Source organism: Cryptomeria japonica, unplaced genomic scaffold (genome assembly GCF_030272615.1).
Source record: "Cryptomeria japonica unplaced genomic scaffold, Sugi_1.0 HiC_scaffold_26, whole genome shotgun sequence".
Classification (NCBI taxonomy): domain Eukaryota; kingdom Viridiplantae; phylum Streptophyta; class Pinopsida; order Cupressales; family Cupressaceae; genus Cryptomeria; species Cryptomeria japonica.
The window spans coordinates 131,631-147,500 of NW_026728848.1; the positions used below are offsets into that span (position 1 = coordinate 131,631).

At 62.8% G+C, this 15,870-nt stretch overlaps 2 non-coding genes across 2 annotated transcripts; both read left to right on the plus strand.

The window, feature by feature from the left end:
• The first annotated feature begins 5,885 nt into the window (after positions 1-5,885).
• Positions 5,886-6,004, plus strand: LOC131861374 (5S ribosomal RNA). Its single transcript, XR_009360448.1, has one exon. It is a non-coding gene; the product is annotated as a 5S ribosomal RNA (ribosomal RNA).
• A 5,464-nt stretch (positions 6,005-11,468) lies between these two features.
• On the plus strand, positions 11,469-11,587 carry LOC131861409 (5S ribosomal RNA). Its single transcript, XR_009360483.1, has one exon. It is a non-coding gene; the product is annotated as a 5S ribosomal RNA (ribosomal RNA).
• Positions 11,588-15,870: the final 4,283 nt, after the last annotated feature.

Sequence of the window (15,870 nt, forward strand, 5' to 3'; positions counted from 1 at the left end):
AACCGGGCTCCGACTTCGTGCACGCCGCACCTTGGAGCACACTTCGGAGCGCTCCTTGGTGCGCACCATGGTGCCCACCAGGCCGCGCAACCCAGCCAAGGTGTGCGCACCAAGGTGCACGCGAGGTGCGCACCCGGGGCAAACCGGGGTCCGACTTCGTGCACGCCGCACCTTGGAGCACACATCGGGGCGCTCCCGGGTTCGCACCGGCGTTGCGCACCGTGGTGGGCACCTCGGAGCACACCAAGGTGGGCAGCGAGGTGCGCACCTTTGATGCGATGCCTTCACTAATTTCCATAAAAGGCAAAAAAAAAACGAGATTTTAAAATTTCCGTTTTGAAAGATAGTGAGAAAAAGGGAATGCTGGTGCCATCTTGAGCCCGCCCTGGTGCGCAGCCCAGCCAAGGTGTGCGCACCAAGGTGCCCACCCTGGCGAAGGTGCGCGCCCGGGCAATTAACCCAACTTCCAACTTCGCGCGCGCCAGGGTGGGAGCGCACCCAACAACCGGGCCTGGGAAGAGCCAATGCGAGAAACCCCACCAAACGCTCTGACAAAAAAAGAGGGGGCGCTCCAGTAACCCCGCTTCGGAGCGCACCCTGGGCAAACCCAACCAAGGTGCCCACCCCGGCCAAGGTGCAGGCGAGGTGCGCACCCGGGGCAAACCGGGCTCCGACAACGTGCACGCCGCACCTTGGAGCACACTTCGTAGCGCTCCCGGGTGCGCACCTCAGAGCACACCAAGGTGGGCAGCGAGGTGCGCACCTTTGATGCGCTGCCTTCACTAATTTCCAGAAAAGGCAAAAAAAAAAGGAGATTTTAAAATTTCCGTTTTGAAAGATAGTGAAAAAAACGGAACGCGCGTGCCATCTTGAGCCCGCCCTGGTGCGCAGCCCAGGTAAGGTGCCCACCCTGGCAAAGGTGCGCACCCGGGCAATTAACCCTACTTCCGACTTCGTGCGCGCCAGGGTGGCAACCGGGCCTCGGAAGAGCCAATGCGAGAAACCCCACCAAACGCTCCGACAAAAAAAGAGGCGGCGCTCCAATAACCCCGCTTCGGAGCGCAGCCGGGGCAAACCCAGCCAAGGTGCCCACCCCGACGAAGGTGCACGCGAGGTGCGCACCCGGGGCAAACCGGGCTCCGACAACGTGCACGCAGCACCTTGGAGCACACTTCGAAGCACTCCCGGGTGCCCACCGGCGTTGCGCACCGTGGTGGGCAGCGAGGTGCGCACCTTTGATGCGCTGCCTTCACTAATTTCCAGAAAAAGGCAAAAAAAAATGAGATTTTAAAATTTCCGTTTTGAAAGATAGTGAAAAAAAAGGAACGCGGGTGCCATCTTGAGCCCGCCCTGGTGCGCAGCCCAGGCAAGGCATGCGCACCAAGGTGCCCACCCGAGGTGCACACCCGGGGCAAACCGGGCTCCGACTTCGTGCAGGCCGCACCTTGGAGCACACTTCGGAGCGCTCCTTGGTGCGCACCATGGTGCCCACCAGGGCGCGCAACCCAGCCAAGGTCTGCACACCAAGGTGCCCACCCCGGCGAAGGTGCACGCGAGGTGCGCACCCGGGGCAAACCGGGCTCCGACTTCGTGCACGCCATGGTGCCCACCGCGGCGAAGGTGCACGCGAGGTGCGCACCCGGGGCAAACCGGGCTCCGACTTCGTGCACGCCGCACCTTGGAGCACACTTCGGAGCGCTCCTTGGTGCGCACCATGGTGCCCACCAGGGCGCGCAACCCAGCCAAGGTGTGCGCACCAAGGTGCACGCGAGGTGCGCACCCGGGGCAAACCGGGGTCCGACTTCGTGCACGCCGCACCTTGGAACACACATCGGAGCGCTCCCAGGTTCGCACCAGCGTTGCGCACCTTTGATGCGCTGCCTTCACTAATTTCCAGAAAAGGCAAAAAAAAACGATATTTTAAAATTTCCGTTCTGAAAGATAGTGAAAAAAACGGAACGCGGGTGCCATCTTGAGCCCTTCCTGGTGCGCAGCCCAGGCAAGTTGTGCGCACCAAGGTGCCCACCCTGGCGGAGGTGCGCGCCCGGGGCAAACCGGGCTCCGACTTCGTGCACTGCATGGTGCCCACCAAGGCGCGCAACCCAGCCAAGGTGCCCACCGCAGCGAAGGTGCACGCGAGGTGCACACCCGGGGCAAACCGGGCTCCGACTTCGTGCACGCCGCACCTTGGAGCACACTTCAGAGCGCTCCTTGGTGCGCACCAGGGCGCGCAACCCAGCCGAGGTGCCCACCCCGGCGAAGGTGCACGCGAGGTGCGCACCCGGGGCAAACCGGGCTCCGACTTCGTGCACGCCATGGTGCCCACCGCGGCGAAGGTGCGCACCCGGGGCAAACCGGGCTCCGACTTCGTGCACGCCGCACCTTGGAGCACACTTCGGAGCGCTCCTTGGTGCGCACCATGGTGCCCACCAGGCCGCGCAACCCAGCCAAGGTGTGCGCACCAAGGTGCACGCGAGGTGCGCACCCGGGGCAAACCGGGGTCCGACTTCGTGCACGCCGCACCTTGGAGCACACATCGGGGCGCTCCCGGGTTCGCACCGGCGTTGCGCACCGTGGTGGGCACCTCGGAGCACACCAAGGTGGGCAGCGAGGTGCGCACCTTTGATGCGATGCCTTCACTAATTTCCATAAAAGGCAAAAAAAAAACGAGATTTTAAAATTTCCGTTTTGAAAGATAGTGAGAAAAAGGGAATGCTGGTGCCATCTTGAGCCCGCCCTGGTGCGCAGCCCAGCCAAGGTTTGCGCACCAAGGTGCCCACCCTGGCGAAGGTGCGCGCCCGGGCAATTAACCCAACTTCCAACTTCGCGCGCGCCAGGGTGGGAGCGCACCCAACAACCGGGCCTGGGAAGAGCCAATGCGAGAAACCCCACCAAACTCTCTGACAAAAAAAGAGGGGGCGCTCCAGTAACCCCGCTTCGGAGCGCACCCTGGGCAAACCCAGCCAAGGTGCCCACCCCGGCCAAGGTGCAGGCGAGGTGCGCACCCGGGGCAAACCGGGCTCCGACAACGTGCACGCCGCACCTTGGAGCACACTTCGTAGCGCTCCCGGGTGCGCACCTCAGAGCACACCAAGGTGGGCAGCGAGGTGCGCACCTTTGATGCGCTGCCTTCACTAATTTCCAGAAAAGGCAAAAAAAAAAGGAGATTTTAAAATTTCCGTTTTGAAAGATAGTGAAAAAAACGGAACGCGCGTGCCATCTTGAGCCCGCCCTGGTGCGCAGCCCAGGTAAGGTGCCACCCTGGCAAAGGTGCGCACCCGGGCAATTAACCCTACTTCCGACTTCGTGCGCGCCAGGGTGGCAACCGGGCCTCGGAAGAGCCAATGCGAGAAACCCCACCAAACGCTCCGACAAAAAAAGAGGCGGCGCTCCAATAACCCCGCTTCGGAGCGCAGCCGGGGCAAACCAAGCCAAGGTGCCCACCCCGACGAAGGTGCACGCGAGGTGCGCACCCGGGGCAAACCGGGCTCCGACAACGTGCACGCAGCACCTTGGAGCACACTTCGAAGCACTCCCGGGTGCCCACCGGCGTTGCGCACCGTGGTGGGCAGCGAGGTGCGCACCTTTGATGCGCTGCCTTCACTAATTTCCAGAAAAAGGCAAAAAAAAATGAGATTTTAAAATTTCCGTTTTGAAAGATAGTGAAAAAAAAGGAACGCGGGTGCCATCTTGAGCCCGCCCTGGTGCGCAGCCCAGGCAAGGCATGCGCACCAAGGTGCCCACCCGAGGTGCACACCCGGGGCAAACCGGGCTCCGACTTCGTGCAGGCCGCACCTTGGAGCACACTTCGGAGCGCTCCTTGGTGCGCACCATGGTGCCCACCAGGGCGCACCCGGGGCAAACCGGGCTCCGACTTCGTGCACGCCGCACCTTGGAGCACACATCGGAGCGCTCCCAGGTTCGCACCAGCGTTGCGCACCTTTGATGCGCTGCCTTCACTAATTTCCAGAAAAGGCAAAAAAAAACGATATTTTAAAATTTCCGTTCTGAAAGATAGTGAAAAAAACGGAACGCGGGTGCCATCTTGAGCCCTTCCTGGTGCGCAGCCCAGGCAAGTTGTGCGCACCAAGGTGCCCACCCTGGCGGAGGTGCGCGCCCGGGGCAAACCGGGCTCCGACTTCGTGCACTGCATGGTGCCCACCAAGGCGCGCAACCCAGCCAAGGCGCGCAACCCAGCCAAGGTGCCCACCGCAGCGAAGGTGCACGCGAGGTGCGCACCCGAGGTGCACACCCGGGGCAAACCGGGCTCCGACTTCGTGCACGCCGCACCTTGGAGCACACTTCAGAGCGCTCCTTGGTACGCACCAGGGCGCGCAACCCAGCCAAGGTGCTCACCCTGGCGAAGGTGCACGCGAGGTGCGCACCCGGGGCAAACCGGGCTCGGACTTCGTGCACGCCGCACCTTGGAGCACACATCGGAGCGCTCCCGGGTTCGCACCAGCATTGCGCACCTTTGATGCGCTGCCTTCACTAATTTCCAGAAAAGGCAAAAAAAAGAAAAAAATGAGATTTTAAAATTTCCGTTTTGAAAGATAGTGAAAAAAACGGAACGCGGGTGCCATCTTGAGCCCGCCCTGGTGTGCAGCCCAGGCAAGTTGTGCGCACCAAGGCACCCACCCTGGCCAAGGTGGGTCACGGGGTGGGTCCTAGGGTGGGTAACGGGGTGGGTACTAAGGTGCGTGCCAAGGTGGGTCATAGGGTGGGTGCCAAGGTGGGCACCAGGGTGGGTGTGCACCAACCCTAGCCAGGGTAGGTCACGGGGTGGTTGTCGGGGTGGGCGTCAAGGAGCCAAGGTGGGTGGCAAGTAGCCAAGTTGCGTGCCAAGGTGGGTGTCGGGGTGGGTGCCAAGGATCCAAGGTGGGTGCCAAGGAACCAAGGTGGGTGTCTGGGTGGGTGCCGAGGTGGGAGCCAGGGTGGGTCCCAAGGTGAGTGCAAAGGTGGGTGCCAGGGTCAAGGTGAGTGCCAATGTGGGTTCCAAGGTGCCAGGGTCAGGGTGAGTGCCAATGTGGGTTCAAAGGTGCTAAGTTGGGTGCGAGGTTGGGTGCGAGGGTGGGTGGGTGCCAAGGTGTGCTAGGTGGAAGCCCGGGTGGGTCGGCATCCCATGGGTGTCGAGTTGGGTGCCTGATGGGTGCTTCTTGTCAAGTTTTAGTCGTCGGGACTCATTTCGAGCCTTAGAGGTCATTTCTTGTCCGGTTGCCCTGTCTTCGACCTGGGAACCCAATTTTGGTCCTCGGGTCCCATTTTTTTTTGTCTCGCATCCCACTTTTGGCCTGTGGCCTTTTCGGGGTCGATTCTCGTTTTGGGCATCAGAGCATGTTTCTTCTCCTAAAACCCAATATTTGTTTATTAAGTCTCAGAACACATTTTTGTTCTCGTGGACCCATCATGGGTCTTGGAATGCATTTGTGGTCCTTGGGTCCCATTTTGCATCCCGAAACTTGTGTTTTGGTGCTTGATCCCTATTTTGGGTGCCCACCTTGCACCAAGTGCGCACCCGGGGCAAACCGAGCGCCTTGGTGCACCGGGGCAAGATCGAGCGTGCACCCGAGGCGCCCCGAACATGCACCAAGGTGCACTCGGCCCACATGTGAGCGCAGGTCGTTGCGCCCGAGGTGGTGTGTGGGCACCGCGTTGCAGACGGGACACTGCACGCACACGACGCCCCCTCCAGGTGCACGCACGTAGGCCGGGCCGGGTGCACACCCGACGCCCTAGCAAGGTGCGCGCACCCGGGCAGGGCTCACACTTGGCGAACGGGGCGCACTTCGCGAGGGAGGGTGTGCACCTCGACGGGGGTGGGTGGCCGGGGTGGATTCGCACGTGGGTCGCGGTTTGCTAAGTACACACTGCGACAAGCTCATAACGGGTGCGATCATACCAGCGTTAGTGCACCGGATCCCATCAGAACTCCGCAGTTAAGCGCGCTTGGGCCGAAGTAGTACTGGGATGGGTGACCTCCCGGGAAGTCCCGGTGTTGCACCCTTTTTTAGTTTTTCGCCGGGCGTCGCAATGCTATTTGAATAAACCTTTTGCCCGTTTGCGTTCTCGTCGGGGCCGGGCCGGGCCGGGGTGCGCTGCCCGCACTACCGCGCGCGCGGGGGCGACACCGAGCGCGCACCCGAGGCGCCCCGAGCACACAGGCCACGGTGCAACCCGGGCGTTGTGCGCGCACCCCGGTGCGCCCGAGGTGCTGCGCGCGCACCCAGGTGAAATCGGTGTGCACCTCGGCCAGTGCGCGCTCGGTCGAGTCGCGCACGTTGGCCAAGGTGCACGGTGATGTTTCTTACTCTAAGGTTCCGCACCAGACGCCCGGGACAGGTGAGCGAAGCTGGGCGAGGCCGGGTGCGCGGCCGGGGCAGGTGCACGCAGCTGGAGAGAGCTTTGGAGCACACTTCAGAGCGCACCAATGATGCGCTCCATTCAAAAGTTTCCTGAAAAGGCAAAAAAAGTTGAGATTATAGAATTTCCCACTTGAGAGATTGTAAAAAAAAAAAATTTAAAATGAAGGAAACGCGGGTGCCAAGGTGTGCGCGCCCGGGTGCGCAGCCCAGCCAAGGTGTGCGCACCAAGGCGCCCACCCTGGCGAAGGTGCACGCAAGGTGCGCACCCGAGGCAAACCGGACAATTAACCCAACTTTCGACTTCGCGCGCACCTTGGAGCGCACTTCGGAGCGCTCCTTGGTGCGCACCAATCTTGGGCACCTCGGAGTGCACCATGGCGCCCACCAAGGTGCGCACCCGGGGCAAACCGAGCTCCGACTTCGTGCGCACCTTGGAGCGCACGAAAGGTGCGCACCATGGCGCCCACCAAGGTGCGCAGCCCAGCCAAGGCGTGCGCATCAAGGTGCGCACCCTGGCGAAGGTGCGCACCCGGGGCAAACCGAGCTCCGACTTCGTGCGCACCTTGGAGCGCACAAAAGGTGCGCAACCCAGCCAAGGTGTGCGCACCCCGGTCAAACCGAGCTCCGAATCGTGCGCACCAGAGGTGCACGCCATCGTGCGCACCTTGGAGCACACTTCGGAGCCCTCCTTGGTGCGCGCCGATGTTGCGCACCTCGGAGCGCACCCGGGGAAAACAATGCAATTAACCCGACTTTCGACTTCGTGGGCACCTCGGAGCGCTCTCGGGTTCGCACCTCGGAGCACACCGAGGTGCGCACCTTTGATGCGCTGCCTTCACCAATTTCCAGAAAAGGCAAGAAAACATTGAGAAGGTGTGCGCACCGAGGTGCCCACCCTGGCGAAGGTGCACGCGAGGTGCGCACCCGGGGCAAACCGGGCTCCGACTTCGTGCACGCCGCACCTTGGAGCACACTTCGGAGCGCTCCTTGGTGCGCACCAGGGCGCGCAACCCAGCCGAGGTGCCCACCCCGGCGAAGGTGCACGCGAGGTGCGCACCCGGGGCAAACCGGGCTCCGACTTCGTGCACGCCATGGTGCCCACCGCGGCGAAGGTGCACACGAGGTGCGCACCCGGGGCAAACCGGGCTCCGACTTCGTGCACGCCGCACCTTGGAGCACACTTCGGAGCGCTCCTTGGTGCGCACCATGGTGCCCACCAGGGCGCGCAACCCCGCCGAAGGTGCACGCGAGGTGCGCACCCGGGGCAAACCGGGCTCCGACTTCGTGCACGCCGCACCTTGGAGCACACTTCGGAGCGCTCCTTGGTGCGCACCATGGTGCCCACCAGGGCGCGCAACCCCGCCGAAGGTGCACGCGAGGTGCGCACCCGGGGCAAACCGGGCTCCGACTTCGTGCACGCCATGGTGCGCACCGCGGCGAAGGTGCGCACCCGGGGCAAACCGGGCTCCGACTTCGTGCACGCCGCACCTTGGAGCACACTTCGGAGCGCTCCTTGGTGCGCACCAGGGCGCGCAACCCAGCCGAGGTGCCCACCCCGGCGAAGGTGCACGCGAGGTGCGTACCCGGGGCAAACCGGGCTCCGACTTCGTGCACGCCGCACCTTGGAGCACACTTCGGAGCGCTCCTTGGTGCGCACCATGGTGCCCACCAGGCCGCGCAACCCAGCCAAGGTGTGCGCACCAAGGTGCACGCGAGGTGCGCACCCGGGGCAAACCGGGGTCCGACTTCGTGCACGCCGCACCTTGGAGCACACATCGGGGCGCTCCCGGGTTCGCACCGGCGTTGCGCACCGTGGTGGGCACCTCGGAGCACACCAAGGTGGGCAGCGAGGTGCGCACCTTTGATGCGATGCCTTCACTAATTTCCATAAAAGGCAAAAAAAAAACGAGATTTTAAAATTTCCGTTTTGAAAGATAGTGAGAAAAAGGGAATGCTTGTGCCATCTTGAGCCCGCCCTGGTGCGCAGCCCAGCCAAGGTTTGCGCACCAAGGTGCCCACCCTGGCGAAGGTGCGCGCCCGGGCAATTAACCCAACTTCCAACTTCGCGCGCGCCAGGGTGGGAGCGCACCCAACAACCGGGCCTGGGAAGAGCCAATGCGAGAAACCCCACCAAACTCTCTGACAAAAAAAGAGGGGGCGCTCCAGTAACCCCGCTTCGGAGCGCACCCTGGGCAAACCCAGCCAAGGTGCCCACCCCGGCCAAGGTGCAGGCGAGGTGCGCACCCGGGGCAAACCGGGCTCCGACAACGTGCACGCCGCACCTTGGAGCACACTTCGTAGCGCTCCCGGGTGCGCACCTCAGAGCACACCAAGGTGGGCAGCGAGGTGCGCACCTTTGATGCGCTGCCTTCACTAATTTCCAGAAAAGGCAAAAAAAAAAGGAGATTTTAAAATTTTCGTTTTGAAAGATAGTGAAAAAAACGGAACGCGCGTGCCATCTTGAGCCCGCCCTGGTGCGCAGCCCAGGTAAGGTGCCACCCTGGCAAAGGTGCGCACCCGGGCAATTAACCCTACTTCCGACTTCGTGCGCGCCAGGGTGGCAACCGGGCCTCGGAAGAGCCAATGCGAGAAACCCCACCAAACGCTCCGACAAAAAAAGAGGCGGCGCTCCAATAACCCCGCTTCGGAGCGCAGCCGGGGCAAACCAAGCCAAGGTGCCCACCCCGACGAAGGTGCACGCGAGGTGCGCACCCGGGGCAAACCGGGCTCCGACAACGTGCACGCAGCACCTTGGAGCACACTTCGAAGCACTCCCGGGTGCCCACCGGCGTTGCGCACCGTGGTGGGCAGAGAGGTGCGCACCTTTGATGCGCTGCCTTCACTAATTTCCAGAAAAAGGCAAAAAAAAATGAGATTTTAAAATTTCCGTTTTGAAAGATAGTGAAAAAAAAGGAACGCGGGTGCCATCTTGAGCCCGCCCTGGTGCGCAGCCCAGGCAAGGCATGCGCACCAAGGTGCCCACCCGAGGTGCACACCCGGGGCAAACCGGGCTCCGACTTCGTGCAGGCCGCACCTTGGAGCACACTTCGGAGCGCTCCTTGGTGCGCACCATGGTGCCCACCAGGGCGCACCCGGGGCAAACCGGGCTCCGACTTCGTGCACGCCGCACCTTGGAGCACACATCGGAGCGCTCCCAGGTTCGCACCAGCGTTGCGCACCTTTGATGCGCTGCCTTCACTAATTTCCAGAAAAGGCAAAAAAAAATGATATTTTAAAATTTCCGTTCTGAAAGATAGTGAAAAAAACGGAACGCGGCTGCCATCTTGAGCCCTTCCTGGTGCGCAGCCCAGGCAAGTTGTGCGCACCAAGGTGCCCACCCTGGCGGAGGTGCGCGCCCGGGGCAAACCGGGCTCCGACTTCGTGCACTGCATGGTGCCCACCAAGGCGCGCAACCCAGCCAAGGTGCCCACCGCAGCGAAGGTGCACGCGAGGTGCGCACCCGAGGTGCACACCCGGGGCAAACCGGGCTCCGACTTCGTGCACGCCGCACCTTGGAGCACACTTCAGAGCGCTCCTTGGTACGCACGAGGGCGCGCAACCCAGCCAAGGTGCTCACCCCGGCGAAGGTGCACGCGAGGTGCGCACCCGGGGCAAACCGGGCTCGGACTTCGTGCACGCCGCACCTTGGAGCACACATCGGAGCGCTCCCGGGTTCGCACCAGCATTGCGCACCTTTGATGCGCTGCCTTCACTAATTTCCAGAAAAGGCAAAAAAAAGAAAAAAATGAGATTTTAAAATTTCCGTTTTGAAAGATAGTGAAAAAAACGGAACGCGGGTGCCATCTTGAGCCCGCCCTGGTGTGCAGCCCAGGCAAGTTGTGCGCACCAAGGCACCCACCCTGGCCAAGGTGGGTCACGGGGTGGGTCCTAGGGTGGGTAACGGGGTGGGTACTAAGGTGCGTGCCAAGGTGGGTCATAGGGTGGGTGCCAAGGTGGGCACCAGGGTGGGTGTGCACCAACCCTAGCCAGGGTAGGTCACGGGGTGGTTGTCGGGGTGGGCGTCAAGGAGCCAAGGTGGGTGGCAAGTAGCCAAGTTGCGTGCCAAGGTGGGTGTCGAGGTGGGTGCCAAGGATCCAAGGTGGGTGCCAAGGAACCAAGGTGGGTGTCTGGGTGGGTGCCGAGGTGGGAGCCAGGGTGGGTCCCAAGGTGAGTGCAAAGGTGGGTGCCAGGGTCAAGGTGAGTGCCAATGTGGGTTCCAAGGTGCCAGGGTCAGGGTGAGTGCCAATGTGGGTTCAAAGGTGCTAAGTTGGGTGCGAGGTTGGGTGCGAGGGTGGGTGGGTGCCAAGGTGTGCTAGGTGGAAGCCCGGGTGGGTCGGCATCCCATGGGTGTCGAGTTGGGTGCCTGATGGGTGCTTCTTGTCAAGTTTTAGTCGTCGGGACTCATTTCGAGCCTTAGAGGTCGTTTCTTGTCCGGTTGCCCTGTCTTCGACCTGGGAACCCAATTTTGGTCCTCGGGTCCCATTTTTTTTTGTCTCGCATCCCACTTTTGGCCTGTGGCCTTTTCGGGGTCGATTCTCGTTTTGGGCATCAGAGCATGTTTCTTCTCCTAAAACCCAATATTTGTTTATTAAGTCTCGGAACACATTTTTGTTCTCGTGGACCCATCATGGGTCTTGGAACGCATTTGTGGTCCTTGGGTCCCATTTTGCATCCCGAAACTTGTGTTTTGGTGCTTGATCCCTATTTTGGGTGCCCACCTTGCACCAAGTGCGCACCCGGGGCAAACCGAGCGCCTTGGTGCACCGGGGCAAGATCGAGCGTGCACCCGAGGCGCCCCGAACATGCACCAAGGTGCACTCGGCCCACATGTGAGCGCAGGTCGTTGCGCCCGAGGTGGTGTGTGGGCACCGCGTTGCAGACGGGACACTGCACGCACACGACGCCCCCTCCAGGTGCACGCACGTAGGCCGGGCCGGGTGCACACCCGACGCCCTAGCAAGGTGCGCGCACCCGGGCAGGGCTCACACTTGGCGAACGGGGCGCACTTCGCGAGGGAGGGTGTGCACCTCGACGGGGGTGGGTGGCCGGGGTGGATTCGCACGTGGGTCGCGGTTTGCTAAGTACACACTGCGACAAGCTCATAACGGGTGCGATCATACCAGCGTTAGTGCACCGGATCCCATCAGAACTCCGCAGTTAAGCGCGCTTGGGCCGGAGTAGTACTGGGATGGGTGACCTCCCGGGAAGTCCCGGTGTTGCACCCTTTTTTAGTTTTTCGCCGGGCGTCGCAATGCTATTTGAATAAACCTTTTGCCCGTTTGCGTTCTCGTCGGGGCCGGGCCGGGCCGGGGTGCGCTGCCCGCACTACCGCGCGCGCGGGGGCGACACCGAGCGCGCACCCGAGGCGCCCCGAGCACACAGGCCACGGTGCAACCCGGGCGTTGTGCGCGCACCCCGGTGCGCCCGAGGTGCTGCGCGCGCACCCAGGTGAAATCGGTGTGCACCTCGGCCAGTGCGCGCTCGGTCGAGTCGCGCACGTTGGCCAAGGTGCACGGTGATGTTTCTTACTCTAAGGTTCCGCACCAGACGCCCGGGACAGGTGAGCGAAGCTGGGCGGGGCCGGGTGCGCGGCCGGGGCAGGTGCACGCAGCTGGAGAGAGCTTTGGAGCACACTTCGGAGCGCACCAATGATGCGCTCCATTCAAAAGTTTCCTGAAAAGGCAAAAAAAGTTGAGATTATAGAATTTCCCACTTAAGAGATTGTAAAAAAAAAAAATTTAAAATGAAGGAAACGCGGGTGCCAAGGTGTGCGCGCCCGGGTGCGCAGCCCAGCCAAGGTGTGCGCACCAAGGCGCCCACCCTGGCGAAGGTGCACGCAAGGTGCGCACCCGAGGCAAACCGGACAATTAACCCAACTTTCGACTTCGCGCGCACCTTGGAGCGCACTTCGGAGCGCTCCTTGGTGCGCACCAATCTTGGGCACCTCGGAGTGCACCATGGCGCCCACCAAGGTGCGCACCCGGGGCAAACCGAGCTCCGACTTCGTGCGCACCTTGGAGCGCACGAAAGGTGCGCACCATGGCGCCCACCAAGGTGCGCAGCCCAGCCAAGGCGTGCGCATCAAGGTGCGCACCCTGGCGAAGGTGCGCACCCGGGGCAAACCGAGCTCCGACTTCGTGCGCACCTTGGAGCGCACAAAAGGTGCGCAACCCAGCCAAGGTGTGCGCACCCCGGTCAAACCGAGCTCCGAATCGTGCGCACCAGAGGTGCACGCCATCGTGCGCACCTTGGAGCACACTTCGGAGCCCTCCTTGGTGCGCGCCGATGTTGCGCACCTCGGAGCGCACCCGGGGAAAACAATGCAATTAACCCGACTTTCGACTTCGTGGGCACCTCGGAGCGCTCTCGGGTTCGCACCTCGGAGCACACCGAGGTGCGCACCTTTGATGCGCTGCCTTCACCAATTTCCAGAAAAGGCAAGAAAACATTGAGAAGGTGTGCGCACCGAGGTGCCCACCCTGGCGAAGGTGCACGCGAGGTGCGCACCCGGGGCAAACCGGGCTCCGACTTCGTGCACGCCGCACCTTGGAGCACACTTCGGAGCGCTCCTTGGTGCGCACCAGGGCGCGCAACCCAGCCGAGGTGCCCACCCCGGCGAAGGTGCACGCGAGGTGCGCACCCGGGGCAAACCGGGCTCCGACTTCGTGCACGCCATGGTGCCCACCGCGGCGAAGGTGCACGCGAGGTGCGCACCCGGGGCAAACCGGGCTCCGACTTCGTGCACGCCGCACCTTGGAGCACACTTCGGAGCGCTCCTTGGTGCGCACCATGGTGCCCACCAGGGCGCGCAACCCCGCCGAAGGTGCACGCGAGGTGCGCACCCGGGGCAAACCGGGCTCCGACTTCGTGCACGCCGCACCTTGGAGCACACTTCGGAGCGCTCCTTGGTGCGCACCATGGTGCCCACCAGGGCGCGCAACCCCGCCGAAGGTGCACGCGAGGTGCGCACCCGGGGCAAACCGGGCTCCGACTTCGTGCACGCCATGGTGCGCACCGCGGCGAAGGTGCGCACCCGGGGCAAACCGGGCTCCGACTTCGTGCACGCCGCACCTTGGAGCACACTTCGGAGCGCTCCTTGGTGCGCACCAGGGCGCGCAACCCAGCCGAGGTGCCCACCCCGGCGAAGGTGCACGCGAGGTGCGTACCCGGGGCAAACCGGGCTCCGACTTCGTGCACGCCGCACCTTGGAGCACACTTCGGAGCGCTCCTTGGTGCGCACCATGGTGCCCACCAGGCCGCGCAACCCAGCCAAGGTGTGCGCACCAAGGTGCACGCGAGGTGCGCACCCGGGGCAAACCGGGGTCCGACTTCGTGCACGCCGCACCTTGGAGCACACATCGGGGCGCTCCCGGGTTCGCACCGGCGTTGCGCACCGTGGTGGGCACCTCGGAGCACACCAAGGTGGGCAGCGAGGTGCGCACCTTTGATGCGATGCCTTCACTAATTTCCATAAAAGGCAAAAAAAAAACGAGATTTTAAAATTTCCGTTTTGAAAGATAGTGAGAAAAAGGGAATGCTGGTGCCATCTTGAGCCCGCCCTGGTGCGCAGCCCAGCCAAGGTGTGCGCACCAAGGTGCCCACCCTGGCGAAGGTGCGCGCCCGGGCAATTAACCCAACTTCCAACTTCGCGCGCGCCAGGGTGGGAGCGCACCCAACAACCGGGCCTGGGAAGAGCCAATGCGAGAAACCCCACCAAACGCTCTGACAAAAAAAGAGGGGGCGCTCCAGTAACCCCGCTTCGGAGCGCACCCTGGGCAAACCCAGCCAAGGTGCCCACCCCGGCCAAGGTGCAGGCGAGGTGCGCACCCGGGGCAAACCGGGCTCCGACAACGTGCACGCCGCACCTTGGAGCACACTTCGTAGCGCTCCCGGGTGCGCACCTCAGAGCACACCAAGGTGGGCAGCGAGGTGCGCACCTTTGATGCGCTGCCTTCACTAATTTCCAGAAAAGGCAAAAAAAAAAGGAGATTTTAAAATTTCCGTTTTGAAAGATAGTGAAAAAAACGGAACGCGCGTGCCATCTTGAGCCCGCCCTGGTGCGCAGCCCAGGTAAGGTGCCCACCCTGGCAAAGGTGCGCACCCGGGCAATTAACCCTACTTCCGACTTCGTGCGCGCCAGGGTGGCAACCGGGCCTCGGAAGAGCCAATGCGAGAAACCCCACCAAACGCTCCGACAAAAAAAGAGGCGGCGCTCCAATAACCCCGCTTCGGAGCGCAGCCGGGGCAAACCCAGCCAAGGTGCCCACCCCGACGAAGGTGCACGCGAGGTGCGCACCCGGGGCAAACCGGGCTCCGACAACGTGCACGCAGCACCTTGGAGCACACTTCGAAGCACTCCCGGGTGCCCACCGGCGTTGCGCACCGTGGTGGGCAGCGAGGTGCGCACCTTTGATGCGCTGCCTTCACTAATTTCCAGAAAAAGGCAAAAAAAAATGAGATTTTAAAATTTCCGTTTTGAAAGATAGTGAAAAAAAAGGAACGCGGGTGCCATCTTGAGCCCGCCCTGGTGCGCAGCCCAGGCAAGGCATGCGCACCAAGGTGCCCACCCGAGGTGCACACCCGGGGCAAACCGGGCTCCGACTTCGTGCAGGCCGCACCTTGGAGCACACTTCGGAGCGCTCCTTGGTGCGCACCATGGTGCCCACCAGGGCGCGCAACCCAGCCAAGGTCTGCACACCAAGGTGCCCACCCCGGCGAAGGTGCACGCGAGGTGCGCACCCGGGGCAAACCGGGCTCCGACTTCGTGCACGCCATGGTGCCCACCGCGGCGAAGGTGCACGCGAGGTGCGCACCCGGGGCAAACCGGGCTCCGACTTCGTGCACGCCGCACCTTGGAGCACACTTCGGAGCGCTCCTTGGTGCGCACCATGGTGCCCACCAGGGCGCGCAACCCAGCCAAGGTGTGCGCACCCGGGGCAAACCGGGGTCCGACTTCGTGCACGCCGCACCTTGGAGCACACATCGGAGCGCTCCCAGGTTCGCACCAGCGTTGCGCACCTTTGATGCGCTGCCTTCACTAATTTCCAGAAAAGGCAAAAAAAAACGAGATTTTAAAATTTCCGTTCTGAAAGATAGTGAAAAAAACGGAACGCGGGTGCCATCTTGAGCCCTTCCTGGTGCGCAGCCCAGGCAAGTTGTGCGCACCAAGGTGCCCACCCTGGCGGAGGTGCGCGCCCGGGGCAATCCGGGCTCCGACTTCGTGCACTGCATGGTGCCCACCAAGGCGCGCAACCCAGCCAAGGTGCCCACCGCAGCGAAGGTGCACGCGAGGTGCGCACCCGAGGTGCACACCCGGGGCAAACCGGGCTCCGACTTCGTGCACGCCGCACCTTGGAGCACACTTCAGAGCGCTCCTTGGTGCGCACCAGGGCGCGCAACCCAACCAAGGTCTGCACACCAAGGTGCTCACCCCGGCGAAGGTGCACGCGAGGTGCGCACCCGGGGCAAACCGGGCTCGGACTTCGTGCACGCCGCACCTTGGAGCACA